This window comes from Mus caroli, chromosome 13 (genome assembly GCF_900094665.2).
Source record: "Mus caroli chromosome 13, CAROLI_EIJ_v1.1, whole genome shotgun sequence".
NCBI classification, from domain to species: domain Eukaryota; kingdom Metazoa; phylum Chordata; class Mammalia; order Rodentia; family Muridae; genus Mus; species Mus caroli.
In genome coordinates this window covers 4,776,581-4,793,706 of record NC_034582.1, presented here as the reverse complement: position 1 = coordinate 4,793,706, position 17,126 = coordinate 4,776,581, and positions in this window count along the sequence as shown.

Sequence of the window (17,126 nt, the reverse complement as noted above, 5' to 3'; positions counted from 1 at the left end):
AAAAAAAAAAAAAAAATAAAATAAAATAAAAAAATAAAAAAAAAAATAAAAAAAATAAAAAAATAAATCATCAATTGTTAATCATCATAAGTTTGGTTTGATAAACATTCACTCTAAAGTTCAGTGGGATGAGTGAAGAGGAGGACATGAAAACTGTTTTTTTCCCCCCCGTGGTTTCCTCATTTCCATATTTCCCTTTTCAAGCTCCTTATGGGCCTGAGTATTTTCATAGTGTTTCTCTTATGTAAGAAATAATTCTCCCAGGGAACATTGGAAGTAATTAGGCTGTCCATGGATTGCTGCATTAGTGAGTGAGTGGTAAGGTCCTTGCTCAGCTTTGATTGATGACATATAGAGACAGTTGATTTTAAATTTTTTGTTTGTTTGTTTTTGTTTTTTCAAGACAGAGTTTCTCTGTGTAGCCCTGCTTGTCCTGGAACTCACTCTGTAGACCAGGCTGGTCTCGAACTCAGAAATCCACGTGCCTCTGCCTCCCAAGTGCTGGGATTAAAGGCGTGCGCCACCACTGCCAGGCTGATTTTAAATCTTAACTTCACCATTTATACTCATTTACTGAAACTGTGCCTCAGTCTCCTCCTCTGTGAAATGGGGATATGAACTACCACCCCTCCATGAAGCCATTCATCCCTTTCAGCCACTCTAGACCATAACTAGCAGACAGCAGTCACTCCTTGATTATTCATTTTATCCATGAATAATTTCAAGAGGCTTCTACAGGTAGGCCTTTGAGATAGAGAACCTGTGTTTTTTCTTTTCTTTTAGACTATTTGACTTCCTGGTTGAGATGTATTGCTAAGGGATGGCTGCAGACACATCAGTCTCCCTACTCTGGGTTGGGCTCAAGAGTTCCCTTCAAGCAACGTGACTGCTTAGTGCTACTGATGTTCTCTCCTGAGCACTGAGAAAGCATGTGACACTGTCACGTACCCTACACATCAGAGGCTGGGGTTTTGTGGAAGTGCAGTGAGGGTTACTATAGTATAGAGATTTTGTGGTGTACTTTGAGAAGAACAGACACTATGTTGGATTGTGATACATCAGATAATAACAAAACAAACCAGTGTTGCTCCAGGCTCAGAGACTGTTTGGAGATGAACTAAATAAACATGACATGAGGTCAACCCAGAAGCAACAAGCGCATTCATCACACACAGTAACTGGGGTAATGCAGTGCGTATATGACCAAAGGTGAAAATCATGGCATGTAACCCATAGGACCCACGTTGACCTTAGTTGTAGAAGTTTCACCCTTGGTCCATTCATGTCACATGGGTCTAAGGACCAAAATCAGAAGCACTGCTATGGCCCCCAACCTTGCAAAGGGCTGGAAGTTTCAACTGTAGTCAGAAGTACAGCTGTACAACCTCAGCTGAGAAAATTCTGTGCTCCATACAGAATGGCTGACCTAATCCAAGGTCTCCCTAATTATGTGCCTGCACATAACTGTCACAAAGTGGATTCACCAACGAAGGCCTTTCAGGTAAAGCCCCACACAGATGTCTCATCAACACTTGGTTATGGGGATTTATAAAGGACCCTGTCATAGGCCCATAATCACACCACCATGATACCTCTGAGACTCATACATACTGAGTTTTAATTCACTAGGACAGTGAGTAAGCAAGGCATAGAACAGAATCTTGAAAACAAGATATAGTTTTCATGATATAGAATTACAAGTTTAAAATCTAAATGTATACATTTAAGTATTCACATTTGACTTAAACATCAATTATGGCAAATCTTGAAAAATCTTCACTTTTCTTGAAGTTTCTTCTTTTTTTTACTTTGCATATAATGTATGCAATATTGTATAGAAATATTGCTGTTTTCTATACTTTGTGGATTTTGTGTGTGATAATACATCATAGATGCTATACTTAGACCTCTAGTGAGGTCAGAATACAAAAAAAACCCAAAACAACAACAACAAAAGCAAAACAAACAACAAAAAATCCCCATGTCTCTATCCTAGGAGCAGAAGTGGTTGATGATGGCAAATATTTACACTCAAGCATGGTATCTAATATGCTTCAGTTTGTCATTGCCAGCAGGGCTGAAAGTGAGCAGTGTTGACAGTCTGCCACTCTTCTGGTGAGTCCTTTTGCTTTTTTTGTCTTTTCCCTGGATCACTTGAGCATTGCTTGGCAGGCTGAGATGATGAAGAGCAGCTGGAAGAGGCTTTAGGACCAGGAGCCAGTCTCAATCTATTGCCCATCAGGAGCCATCACTGATGTGTCTTATGCTAATTATATTCAATTGCTGTTCTTCCCAAAGAACAGAGAACTAGCAAAGGGGCTTCCAAAGAGGAAGCAGCCTGGTCAAAAAGCCAACTAGAGCTCCACAGCTCGGCCTGCACCTGTGAACTGTAGAGCTAGGTGAACCAAAAGGTGTGTGGACTGTGCTCCCTCTACTGTTTGTCCTCACACCCAAGTGCCTCCCCAGTTTCAATCATTTGTAACATTCCATGGTTCTCAGATCCTTCTCATAATATCCCTCTTACAATAATCCAACTACTTTGCAAGATGAAGGTGCTTATTTCTTTAATAAGAGCTGAAATTATATCCCTAACTCACCACTGCAAAACCCTGAGCCCGGAGATGATAGTGTTTGTATGATGAATAATAATTTTCAAAGAACAGCTAAAGTTTAAATATTACTGTGAATCTCACTGAATTCAAGGAATACATGTTGCATAGCAGAACTGAAACAAGGCTTGTTTTGTATATGTCTCTTTATATTGACTGTGGCTCCAATTATTAGGAAATTGGCAGAAGAAAGTTCCCTGGCTTATGTTTATTATGCTCACAAGTCCAGCTATCCTTAAAAGTACAGTGTGAAGAAGGAAGCCATCAACGATTGTGATAGAACCAAGGCTTGAATAGACTTCTCCAATATTATTGAAAAGGAACACATGTCAGAATTCTAGTCTCACAACTGATGTTACTTGGAAGTGATTGGAACTGGAGAAACACTTGGACCTGGGTGTGAGGACAAAGCGTAGAGGGAGCATAGTCCTTTCTGTTCACCTAGCTCTACAGTTTACAGGTGAATGCCAAGCTTTGGAGCTCTAGATGGACTTTTAATCAGCTTGTTTCCTCTTTGGGTGTCCCTTCGCTAGTTCAGTGTTCTGTGGAGAAAAAATATATATAATTAGTAAAAGACACATCAGTGATGGCTCCGGATGGGCAATGAATTGAGACTGGCTCCTATTTCCGCAACTTAGAGAATCAGAGAACATGCATCATGAGGCACAGCTACGCAGAAGATGCATTTGAGAGCAAATTCAAGTCATCTAAGTCCCATTATTAAGAGTTTTCCTTTGGTCTCCTATATTAGTGTACAACCACATATGCTTATTCATTAGTCTTAATGGTTAATATAAACTCATAAAGGCTTTGATCCATTTATTAATTGATTGAAATATATTAGCACATATGATTGAACAAAATGAAAATGACATTACTGAGTGTATACATAAGAATGTGTGTGTGTGTGTGTGTGTGTGTGTGTAACAAGAACCCCTTTATTAATTTTTCTTTCCTTTTCACATCACAAATAGATCCCTCTTTCATGTTTGCATACATGAAAGCCAAAGTATGATATTTTCTTTATGGATCTGGCTTCTTTCATATAACATAGTCATCTCCAGTTCTATCCATTTTCTTACAAATGAAATAATTTTATGATAGGTAAAACTACCAGTCTGTCTGTCTATCTATCATCTGTCTATCTATCTGTCTGTCTGTCTGTCTAATACATATGTTGTTTCTTTGATTCATTCATCCACTGTTGGGCACCTAGGGTAATACTTCAATTCCTGATAATGTCTGCATTTCCAAACTGTTCATTTAAAAATACAGCTAACTTTGTTTCTTATTGGTTTGGAAAAACAAATAGGAACACCAATATAAATAAACATGACTTGCTTAGAGTCAGGATTTTGTTTAATATTCTCTCCCTACCAGACAATTTCACTAGGTAGGAAATATCAGAACAAAGGTTTCCCTGGAGATATTTATGTGTGCTGACTCACTGTAGCATCATACATGGTATTAAGTTATTATTTTTACAAACAGAGACATGGTAGAGGAGGGCTATTTTACTCTTTCATCTTCTGTCATTGTTCTTAAATTTAAATAACTCACATCAAAGAACTTGGGCATGAGACCAGAAAATATCTCTGAATGATATTTTGCGATAACAGCCGCTGTATAAAATGCGTTCTTATTCACATTTCCGTCAAAGGGTGTAGGAACAGGCCATTGAGAAGAGGCTTAGTGGAGAGGTCCCGGGGAGCAGAGAAGAATCTTGAATGTGAAAATGTGCTCTATCTCATGCTCCTACTAAAATTGCATTTTCCCTTTTGTTCTTGGATTCTTCTCTCCCAGACATGCCTATGGTTTGTGAACACCCAGTGCATACTTAGCAACTTTTGGAGTGAACTCGGTGGTGTGGGCCAGATTTGCTAAGTTCCCTTTGAATGTTAAAGCAACCACAATGAGGTTTCTAGTTAAAATAATTCAGATAGACATTATTTTTCTTGGTGATAATCATACCGATTTTAATTTGCTTATGTATGTATGTATGTGATTTTCAGGAAAAAGTTTAGTTGAATTCTGTATTAAAGTTGCATAGAACATCACAAAGAAAATATAGATCAAGAAAAATAATGAATTTATGGCACAGTTTGTAATGGGCTTGCCTCATGTGCATTGGGATCTAGATCCGACACACAGAACTGCACGGATCACATGTGATAGCAAGTGCATGTACTTCCAGTGTTAAAGACATAGACAAGAAGTGATTGAGTGTTAAAGTCATACGTGGCCGCATGGCAAGAGAGAGGTCTTCCTGAATGATATGAGATCCTCCACAAAAACAAAGAAAAGCAGCCTACATTTATAACTACAAACTCAAACTTCAGATTCTCCTTCCTTGGGTTCCATATGTACTCTGTTGTCAAAGACATTGTCTTGTCCCAGACTTTATGTATAAGTGAATGAAAATGATACAGCAGAATTGTTACATAGATTAAATAGGATCAAGTGTGTAGAACTGGTTATGAAATAGACCCCGAAATGATGAAGTCAAATGCCATGTTTGCTGTCTTCCTGTCGCAGAGAGGACATTGATTTTAACTCTTGACTTACACCCATGAAAAATCATTGACAACCCCAAACCCCAGGGCTCATTCAAGAGCAGCTTCCCATAGCCAGAGACGGCAGGCCCTGAGGCCCATCAGCTGTACACTATGGGTGACCTGGAGGCATCAATCTTTCCTCAGGGCTAATTGTAACAGCTAATTCCATTTCTTTCTCTAGGCTCAGGTCATTTTCAGAATGGACCCGCCAGCTCCAGGGACAACGAGCAGAATCACTGTTTTATGATAACTGTAACCTTTTGAAAGAGTCAAGCATCCTATTTTACTACTAAATATTTGTGCAGGATATGGGAAATAATGACATGAAATAATTCTTCCCATTCAAGATAAAGTCTATTACCTACATTTACATTTAAAACGTGCTTGGTTGCTAGTTTCTGAGATATGATACCTTGATATTCTATTAAATCATAAATAATTAGCATCATTTGAAGGTATACAACTGCACAATTTACCATGCATATTCCTTTGTCTCAGAGGGACACAATTCAAGGAGTTAATATTTTTCAGCCTATAATTTCAAGATTTTTTTCTAAGAAACCAGTGATTTTCAAAATGAATGATGTCATAGTCCTAGAGTTCTCTGTGACAGTAGCATGAAAAGAAAGAAGCAAAACACAGACACAATTAATGGTTTGGGATGTTAATCAATGTAAGAAGTTGAAAGAAAGGGATGGGAACTTGTCAAGAATACATTTCTGTCATTTATTATAAAATCAGCTGATGTGATAGGCTTGTTTTAATTATTATTCTGTTTTTTAAAGCCTAAATAGTTTGCTTATTTGGTTTTCTTCAATTTTTTTTTATCTGGGACACAAACTGTGCATGGATGTGGTGTGTGTGTGTGTGTGTGTGTGTGTGTGTGTGTATGTTGGGTGCTTAACATGTGTGTATGTGTATTACAAAAATTTCATTCACTTTTCACCTTATAAATTGGCTTCTGATTGTTTACAGAGATGAATGAGCAACTGCTTCTCACATTGTTTAAAAGCCTTGTATAAGATTTTTTTATTTTCTTCTTTTACATTTCTGGTACTAATTTCTAAAACTTTGCACTATAAAGTCATGTGTCAGCTTATAAGAGAAGGTAGGAAAACTAGAGAAATATTGGTGGGAATCTAGATGTGGGTTTGGGTTCTAAGTGACAATGAGGAGTAGGAGTTGACTCAAGAGACCCCACCCTGAGATCTGCACCTGACTGCCTTCCAGGAATATCAGCAAAAATACCTCATTTCAGGAGCCTCCACACTACCTGGTATTTCTACCTGGTATGAATAAAATTGGCTATCACAGCAGGAGTAGATGGCTTTCTTGTAGGAAACATTTTACTGTCTCATGCTTGAGTCAATGTGATCCTCACAAAAGGTAATCGCAGATATGAATAACGTCATTGAACTAGAGCAGGTTGGTGTAGACAGTGCGCGCCTGTGTTGCCATTTTGAGAAGTGATTTTTAAAGTCATGAAGTAGGGAGGGAGACACTTCATGGATTGTTTTGGAGGAAACTGGAGGATGATATGATCAAAATATCACATGAATATAGGTACATATATATATGTAACATATATAATATTTATATATAAACTTTAAAGAGGCTAAAGGTGTTCATTTTAAATATGAACAGCACAATAATGAAGTGTGTTTGATATCACATGTTCATTAGAGATGCTATTTTAGGCCATCTTAAGTTCCATGAAAATGTGCATTGCTCTCTTATTTATCTAAAAACTGGATCTGTACGGAGCAGTCTTTAATCTCAGCACTATTGTGTATCAGGAAAATAATCCACATCTTGTTCACTTTTGTAAGTGCAATGATAATACAAATAGTTGCACCATGGCCACATCATTATCAAAATTTCAGCAGCAATAAGGAAAGCACCGTAAAGACAATATAAGGGATCACGCCACAATAGCAGAGCCAAGAATGGTCAGCTGTGTTCATAGGCTTCTCCTTAATGTTTCAGAATAAAAGAAATAAAGCTTATCACAATCTTCCATTAACTCATTTATCTCAACTTAGCTTTGAGTCACGACAGATCTGTAGGACACCATTCGAGTCCTATAGACTCCTATAAAGCCCTTTAGCTTTATAATTTTCCTAAGAATGTTGGGGGTTTTCTTGAACATTTTCTAAGAAGGAAATGGTCCTTTTTAGAGCATTGGGTGTCCTTTCAGCTACTATAATTACTATGCTTTCTTATGCTTCCTATTTTTAGTTCTATATTCATAATTCAGCTAAATTATTTGTAGATCAATCCATAACTTCAAAATCCAACTACTAGAGAAGTTCTACCCCAAGAGTTAAGGACCTTTTCCCTGGCCCTCTTTCTCTTTTATATGCTTCAAAGTATTAGGGTGAGGATTTAAGAAGTTAGCATTTTGAAAGTTACTGGAGCAAAGGAAATCTGTGTGCGGGTACCAGAAAATAACTCAAGTTAGTTGTTGTCTCTGAAAACACCTTACAGGTCTGTTGGAAGAGGGAGGGCTCATGCTTCAGAATCATGGAAAGTTGCCCAGCATCATGGTAAAAGAGTGTAGCTGAGAGAAAGGAGAGCCAGATGGGACCTTGATTGTGTTATCTGTGTTTGACTTTTCTCCTTGGCAGAGATAGTGAACATTGATAGCCACATTCTAGTGCCAGAACAGTGGCTAACATATTAGAAAGAATATATACAAATAAGAAATTCAGTGACTCTTCCCTACCCCTTGTGTGTGCGTGTGCGTGTGCATTTGCATGTGCGTGTGCGTGTGCGTGTGCGTGTGCGTGTGTGTGTGTGTGTGTGTGTGTGTGAGAGAGAGAGAGAGAGAGAGAGAGAACGAGAGAGCAAGGGACATGTGTGCCATGCCAGGCGTGGATGTTAGAGAACAACCTCAAATGCCAGTCCAAGTATTCTACCTTGTTTGATATAGGGCAACTTTTTATTTGCAGATTCCTATACCAAGCTAGCAAGACCATAAACATCAAGAAATTTTTCTTGCTTATAATTCCTATCTTATAGCCAAAAACATTAGATTTAAAGATTATCATGCTTTTGGTGTGTTCTTGGGTTAAATCTCTGATCTTCACTGCCCAGTGCTTTATCTATTATTCTGACCACAGTGCTAGAAGTTCAATATTAGTATACATTTTGTTCCATGGTAATTTTGCACCATCTCCGTGTTCTTTCTCTTTACCATACAAGTGACTAAATGCCTTCTTTTCTTTTCTAGGGTAAAATGTTGGACAAGAGTAAGTAAGAGGAGATGTATAGAAAATGATTACTTAGTTTAATTCATATCTTTGTTATCATAAAGTCCTTTCCTGTACCAAAAATATATCTTTAAAATGACATGAGAAAAGTCATGTGAAAAGTAACAGCATTCTTTCAAGAAGAGAGAATGCAGAAATAAGAAAAGGGAGGAATGTATAGAATTCTAGAACACTACAGAAGTTCTTAAGTTCAAGAGAGATGTGAACAAGTCCCACTGTGAGTTGTGTACCCCTCATATATATACATATATACCTGAGAGTAAAAGTCAGTTTGGAGCCAAGCAGCCTTGACTTCAATCTCCAGTTCAACCCTCATGGTGTGAGCAATCTAATCTCCCAAATGCCAAGATATATATGCCCATGTTAAGTTGTAGGCACTAGATATTATTATTTATGTGAAACATCACATCCCTCAAACACTTCCTAAGAACTCCCATGTCTCTGCTCTGCACTCATTTCCTGCCACAAACCAGGCATGAGGCTGTTATTGAGCCTTTCCATGGGACAGGGAAGAAGATTTCAACTGCACACTTGCAAATGTGCTGGGATTTGGGTGTCCTTAGATCTACCCATCAAATCTATGGAGCTAGGCCTTGGGCATTCTGGCTGTGGACTGATAGTGACACAGGGTTGTTTAAAGTCCTGTTGATTTCCATGGGACACTCAGCAATGGCCATTTGTCCCTGGGAGCTAGCAGCCAAGGGAGATAGGATTTTCTGAGGCCAGTCACCAGCAATTCATGTAAATTGCAGTTTGAGTGCAATCAATAGATGTGACAAACAGCCAATGCTGGCAACAGGGGACATAATGAAGGTGAGGCTGTGTAAATGCTCACAGATAACAATGGAGGGGAAATTACAGGGCAGTGTTCTATTGAATAAGTGTGGTGCCAAATGAGCCACTGCTCTCAGGTCAGGCTTTCCAACTGCTCAAGTGTCTGTGTTCTTGTCCTTTGTAATTGCTAGTGGCAGCGGAGCTGGCCAGACTTGTGGAGGGCATGCATTCAGCATGCGTTTGTTCTGCATCACGATCCAGTTTGGATGGCACCAGCTGATCCACGGTGTCAGTGACCACCTCCCAGTGGACAAGGCACCACTGCAAACACCGACATTCCTCACAGTCAGAGTCAAAAGGCCTGCCATTAAAGCAATAATGGGTTCTGAGCACTCCCGGAAAAGGATTAAAATGGAAAAACCACTTTGGCTATTATTGCAATGTTTTCCATTTCTTAAGTATCTAGGAAACTGTCTCTGATAAATGAAAGGAAATATGCTAATATGGTATTTCTTCTTTAAAATGTGAAAAGTTGGAGAGATGTGTGTTGAAAAACATAACCTTCTATCTACAACCTAGATGTATCATAGTGTTTCAATAAGTTTAGGATAGAATTTTTTTGGTATCTCAGTCTTAGTAGTTTCTATAATTTGTAAGTGGCATTTTTATTTTCTTTTCCTTTTTTTTTGGTTTTTCACGACAGGGCTTCTCTGTGTAGTCCTGGCTGTCCTGGAACTCACTTTGTAGACAAGGCTGGCCTTGAACTCAGAAATCTGCCTGCCTCTGCCTCCCAAGTGCTGGGATTAAAGGTGTGTGCCACCATGCCTGGCTACATTTTTATTTTCTTAAAACTATATTCTATATTTTAATTCTGTTATATAATTTAACATTGTTTTTTCTATTTTAAAGTTATAATACAAATTATATATTAAAATACATAATTTATATGATATGTAAGTTATAATATATAAATTATATAATAATCTAATATAATTACATAGCGTCCTCCTTCCCTATCTTCCCTCCAAAAGTTCCCATATACCCCTTGTTCTTTTGAAAATTCTTGGCCTGATTTTTAAAAATTTCTTGTTCCAACACATGTATATTCGTATATATATACATATATATATATATATATATATATATATGAATATGTATATATTTTCAAATACATGAATAGAAACTTTCAGGTCGATATAGCATTATTTCTATGTGGATATTGAGGACCAGTCATGGTATACTGGATAACCAATTGGTGTGTTCTTCCCTGGTGTAGTCTATTTCTCCAGTTCTCAGTAGTACTTGGTTACCCTTAGGTCTTTGTGTGATGTTTAACCTCCTGGGGTTTTCCTCATCCACATTAGCATGTCTATTGTTGCAAAACTGTATTTTAAGATTTTCAATCTGTATTGGAAAATTACTAGGCAGTGCTGTAATTGTATTTTTTTATGAGACTCAAATTTTTATGGCTGAAATGACTGCTATTTATCTACAAATTGTATTAATAATTAAATGTGTTGCTTTTGTGTTGCTTAAATCCCCAATTTGATATAATGGTAGAAGAAATTTGTTTTCTCATTACATTATTATCATAATATATCCACTCAAAAATTCAAAGCATCAAAACAGACAAGTAAGGGCTCTCTTGGCAGGTTGATCATGTTCTCACCTGTAACTGCAAACCAGATGGCAATTTGAGATTAAATGCAGGTTCCCTGCTTTTTTAGGTAAGATAAGCTTACCTGCACAGAGTAGCTTTGTTGTGGGCAGTGAGTAGTGTTTGGGCATATCTAGGACCCTCTCGTTTTTAATTTTTTTTTTGTTTGTTTTTTTTTCCTTTTTAACGGTATCACATTTAATTCATGTATTCTACCAGTTATCTTTGTTTTCCAAATGACATGCACTTTATAGTCATTTCATATCTCCAAACATTGATTTGGAGACATAATTAAGTAAAATTCGTCAGTGAAGCCAATGCTGTCATGTTCATTAGTGAGTTTACATAATTTTTCTCAAGATCTAGTGGCACAAGGGATATGAACTTGAACAAAGCAGACACTCCAGGAAAACTATTTCTCTTGATAAATAGCATTTAATTTTACTATGCACAATGAAGTATATTTTGAAAAAAACAAAAACAAAAACCAAAAAACAACTTCAATCCCTTGGTAGAGCCAGTATGATATGTATTGCCTCATGGACGGGAGTGTATCCACATCCTTTGTTTTCCTCCCAGAATTCTTCATGTATTCAAATTATCCAAGGCCCTGGAGTGGTAGGAATGCAGATTCTGTGGCCACAGCTCTGTTCACAAAGCCAGTTTCCCTAGTCAACTCCAGCTGTATGGGATAGAATGCAGAAGAAATTTTGGTTCATTCTACTTCATTGAGAAGAATAAATACAGATAAAGCAAGAGAACAAATGAAAAGTGGTACTCCATAAAGGTCACTCCAGTCCACAAATTCCACCTACAGGGATCAGGGGCAAAGTGAATTCAGGTTTTAAAATGTAAAGTTGATTTGCTTCTCACTCTCTTCTTCAAATGACTGACCTTCTTCATAAGACTTGATAGACTTTATAGGAATTTAGGGCCCAAGGCAGCCTTCCATGATCACTAAGATAATGAATATTCAAACCTTTTGGACAAAGAAAGCTCTGTTTAAATGATAGTGTATGTTGAAAGCGACCAACTGAACTCACCATCAAAGCAGCTGCTGTTTTTGAAGCAGACTCTGGCCTCCTTGCTGCCCTGGCTTCTGGGCAGAGCTACTTCTCTGTTCCTGAGGGACACATATACAAGCCACTGATTTGCCTCATCATCCTCCACTCCTTGTTTATAGGTAGAAAAATTGGAGTTTTTAAGGTCAAGTAAATGAATGTATGGCTTTTGTCAGTGTACTCCTAGAAGAATTTTTCAGGACCAAAGCTATACCTATTTCTACTTCTTTTATAAAAGTCTGTTTTAGTATTTTCCATGTTGGGCAACTTCTGGCCATTTGGATGGAGGCAGATCTATCACTGGATAACTTCTTCTCAATCCCTTCCCCCTTACACAACAGGAAGATTATATGTAGTCATTGTGTGTGTGAGAGGGAGAGAGAGAGAGTGGGATTTGAAAGTTTCATACATACTTACAACATATTTTGATCAAATCTATCCTTACTTTCTCCTGTCCAATTCATTCCCATCCCTGAACCACTATTCCCCTCAGACTTCAAGTGCACACAAACAAACAAACACACAATCACACAGTCAAAACACTAAGTAGGCTTGGTGTGACCAGTATGTGATTGATTGCAAGGCTATCTACAGGATCATGAATACCCCCCCCCCAGTGGCTGCATTCCTGAACCCCTCCCCCAAATACCCTTAGTTTCCCTTGTTTTAGCAACCATTAAGTATTTTAGCTTCTAAGCTAGGGGTGAGACTTTCTAATTCCCCCCCCCCATATATATTTGTATTTTGTCTGGTTGATCTTTTGTCTGGTCTTGCACTGTGAATTCAAGTGTGTACCCGCCCTATTGCATCTGGGGAAATAGTTTTAGTGTAGTCATCTACTATGTTTATTATCCGAACATCCCTACTAAAACTAGCCACTTCTTATGGCTAGTGAGGTCATGGATACTAGAGCAGAGACCATTATTGCCATTTTGCTAAACCAGTATAATTTCTAATTCCATTCTAAAAATTGATCTCTTCCACCCTAAAAAGCTTTATTCTGCAACAGCTGGAGACTATTACAGAAATCTACAATTGGTCAAAATGCAGAGAACAACAAGATGTCCAACTTTGATTGATAATGTCTATAATGCAACCAAAAAGATCATCACAGAAGAAGGGCTCAAAAGATTTTAAGTGCCAGAGGTCCAGAATTTCTTCTATATATGACAGTGAAGCTGCAGCCATCAATTCTCAAAGATACGGTCTTCTCAACAAACTTTGCATAATGACAGCACCAGCTGATATGCAGGTGCAGATGGAGATATCTCACAGGGCTACAGCCATAGGTGAAGAAGCAGCAGTTAACGGCTGCTGACATATGGGGACTCAATTTGCTCCAGAGACGAATCATCTGGTAGGTTATCTAATCCCCAGTGGCCAGCCTTAAACACATATGCATACACACATGAGAAATATGAAGGGACTAAGAAGGGTATACATTGCAATAATTAGAGACTAAATCATGAATTTGAGAGGGCATTGAGAGTACATGGGAAGAGGAAAGACATGATTGGTAATGATGTGAATATAGTATATGAACCTATTGTAAAGATTTTTCTTTTCTTTTTTATTAAGCAAAACCAAAAACCTCTCCTAAAACCAAAACCAAGCTTCCCATTGGCATAGCTACTGTAGAAGTCAGTTTGGTAGTTTCCTATAAAATAAGGCATTATCTTAGTGTGTGATTTAGCAGTTACATTGCTTGCTATTTACACAATGAATTTAAACTCATGTCTATGCTAAATGAATACACAGGTATTTAGCAAACCTTTATCCATTAAAGACTTGGAAGAAATCAAAATATCCTTCAAATATCAAAACAAATGAATAAAATCTATAAGTGTAATGCTATACAGTGCTTTAAGAACAAATGATCTGCCAAGCTATAGATGTCATGGAGAAAGCTTGCATGCACATTGTTAAGTGGAAGATGTTCATCTGCAATGGCAAGACATGATATGACTTTAGCAAAATGAAATCTGAGAAAATCAGAACTAAGGATCTCACAGAAGGATCATTGGTACCTAGAGATTAGAGAGTAAAGATTATATGTCTTGACCAAAACCAGAAGGTTTTAATTATTTTATTTTATTTTATTTTATTTTATTTTATGTGTGTTAATGTTTTACCTCCATGTGGGTCTGTGTACCATATGCAGGTCTAGTGTTCCAGGAGGTCAGAGAGGGTATTAGATTCCCTGGAACTGGAGTTATGAGTGGTAGTGAGCAGCCGTGTGGGTGCTGGAAATCAAACCCAGACCCTCTTGAAGAGCAACCAGTACTCTTAGCCATTTGACTGTCTCTCTAGCCAGAGCAAACGGGTATTAAGGCAATAAATCCACTCTATAATGTAGATAAGTATCATCACACATTGATGATCCAGAAATCATGTAGTGCACATCACCTAAAGAAAAAAAATTAAACTATGGACTTTGAGTGATAGTGATGTCTTGATGATGTCAATTCACTAATGGTAACTGGAGGTTTGAATAAAAATGGAACCGATAGGCCCATTTAGATTAACACTGTTAGGAGTGTGGCCTTGTTGGAATAAGCCAGAAATTCAAGGACACTCTGTGGTTCATTGTCTCTTCATGCTTCCCGTGGATTCAGCTGTAGAACTCCCAGCTACCTGTCCAGCACCATGTCTGCATTTGTACCACCATGCTTCCCATCGTGATAATAATGAACTAAACCTTTGGAATATAAGCCAGCCCAAATGAAATATTTTTCTTTATAGGAGTTGCAATGGTCATGGTGTCTCTTCACAGTAATAAAATCCAAACTAAGACAGTAGCAATAGTGGAACACAAAGAGAGGAGGTTAAGATTATAGGAAAATAAATAGGTATGTTATTGGATGGAAAGCTCTACTTAAATATTGTATAATCATATATTATATTTAAATATTACAAAAATATATAATGCTAATAATATTTTAGGTAAATTACAGATTTAATGTAACATTTTAGAGCAGATAAACTTTTGTGTATTCTAAAATTCTGATCTAAATTATTAATGACAAAAAATATCTTTAAAACATCTTTGCCTTAGATGTATTAGAAAGCGAACAACTGCAGAAGCTGTAGAGATAGGTCAAAGGTTATAATCTGCAGTATCTACAGAAGTAGGAATTGAGAACAGCTAACTGTTCTACAGAGGAGAGTAAGGGTCACTTTCTAAAACATGGACAAAGCAATTTTAGAACCACTATATCCAGTATCTCTGTGAGAGAGAAGCTGAGGACTGCTGTTCTACAGGAGTTACAGAGACAGGTTGAGGGTCATTATTCTGAAGCATCTATAGATTTGTTGAGGACCACTATTTGACATATATGGGAAAATCTATAGAACTAATAGATCCCTGATGGAAAAATGCATGTCTAACACCTGTCTATAACAATGGGTGTGATTTTATAAATTCCCTATTTAATAAATGACAGTCTGCTTTAGTTGAGGACAATTATCTACAATATTGGATGGTTGTCAAGTTTTCTTGAAAGTGAAATTGTTGCTAAATTATACACATCTTGGAAAACATTATGCAACACTAATTATTTTGACTGTTGACAGATTGCATCAACTACCCATGAATAGCATTTTTCATAGATGCCTGAACCTGTATAGTTTAATATAGTTCATTGATTTATCACAGCTCAATTCCATTTTAAAAGATCTCAAACTACCAGATTCTTTAGTTAGTGAAAATAAATTTTCAGTACTTAGATACCCAAATTCAGACAAAAATGGTAAGAAAACAAGCACTTGTCAGATTTGTTTAATTTCAAAAAAATCTTTTGGGAGAAGTTCCTAAGCTATTAGAGCTAGTTCAACCTTATCATCAATGATTCATTTATTATGAATTCAGGGAGGGCATTAATAAAAATGTAGTCAGAGAACTCACTACTAATCGAATCTGAAACATTAACATCTTTCAAGGTTCTCTGGGTAATTGTGAATGTTCAATCAAATGATCACTGCTTCACAACATCCACAGAAGGAGACTGAGGGCCACTATCTGGTATGTCTCTAGAGGCAGGCACCAAGGACCACTACAGGAACCGCCTACAGAAGACTGAGGAGATGGAGTAATGTCGGTAGCATCTACAGAAGGAGACCCTGAGGACTGATAGTACTTGTAGCATTTGTATAGAAAGGTTAAAGATCATTATCTGAAGCATCAACAAAGAGAGGTTGAAGATTGCTGTTTACCGCATTTACAGAGGAAGATTGAGGCCCACTGTTTGAAGCACCCAAAGAGGGAGGCTGAGGACTTTGATTCTACAACACTGACAGGGGAGTTTGATGATCATGATTCTTGAAACATCCACAGATGGTATTCACCTCTTGCCTAAACATCTATAGTGGAAGACTGGTGATTACTCTCTGGATCATCTATAGAGGGAAGCTTATCACTGTTTTTGACGCATCTAAATAGAGAAGTTGAGTATTGTTATCTGTAACAACTATTAGGGGGCTTGGGGGCCACTTTTGAAGTATCCCGAGAGAGAGGTTGAGGGGAACTAGTCTATGATTCTGTAATTGAATTGGGTATATTGCAATTTTCTAAATGTTTATTTTTGTGTGTGTGTTGTGAACTTAAAACTCTTCTGCTTATTTTGAGATATAAAATTAAATACTGTATAATGTAGTTCCTAAAATTATTTATCTCATATGTAGAGGTGCTTGCATACAGCATGTACTGCATCATATATGTGTCTGGTAGCCATGGAGTGCACAGAAGAACATAGATTCCTCTGCAATTAGAGTTACCTATGACTGTGAACTGCCATGTAGTTGTTGAGAATTGAACCTAGATTGTCTGAAAGAGTAGCAAGTGCTTGCACTTAACTGATGAACCATCCCTACAGCCCCGACTATAGCTATTTTGCTGTGCTATAGAACACTGAAATTATGTCTTCTTACCTAATTTTATTTTGTTACCCATTAGTCAACATTTTCTTATATACCTTCTCTAATCTACCCTCTACTCACACACATGCACAAACACACACACACACACACACACACACACACACACACACACAAATGTTTTTACATGAGTGAAAATACAGTTTGTTATATGTATTTGACTTATTTAGTTTAACCTGCAACCCTCAATTTCCATCTGCTTTGCCACAAATACCAATATTTTATCTGTTTTAAGGTTGAATAATTTTCCATTATGTATCAGTATA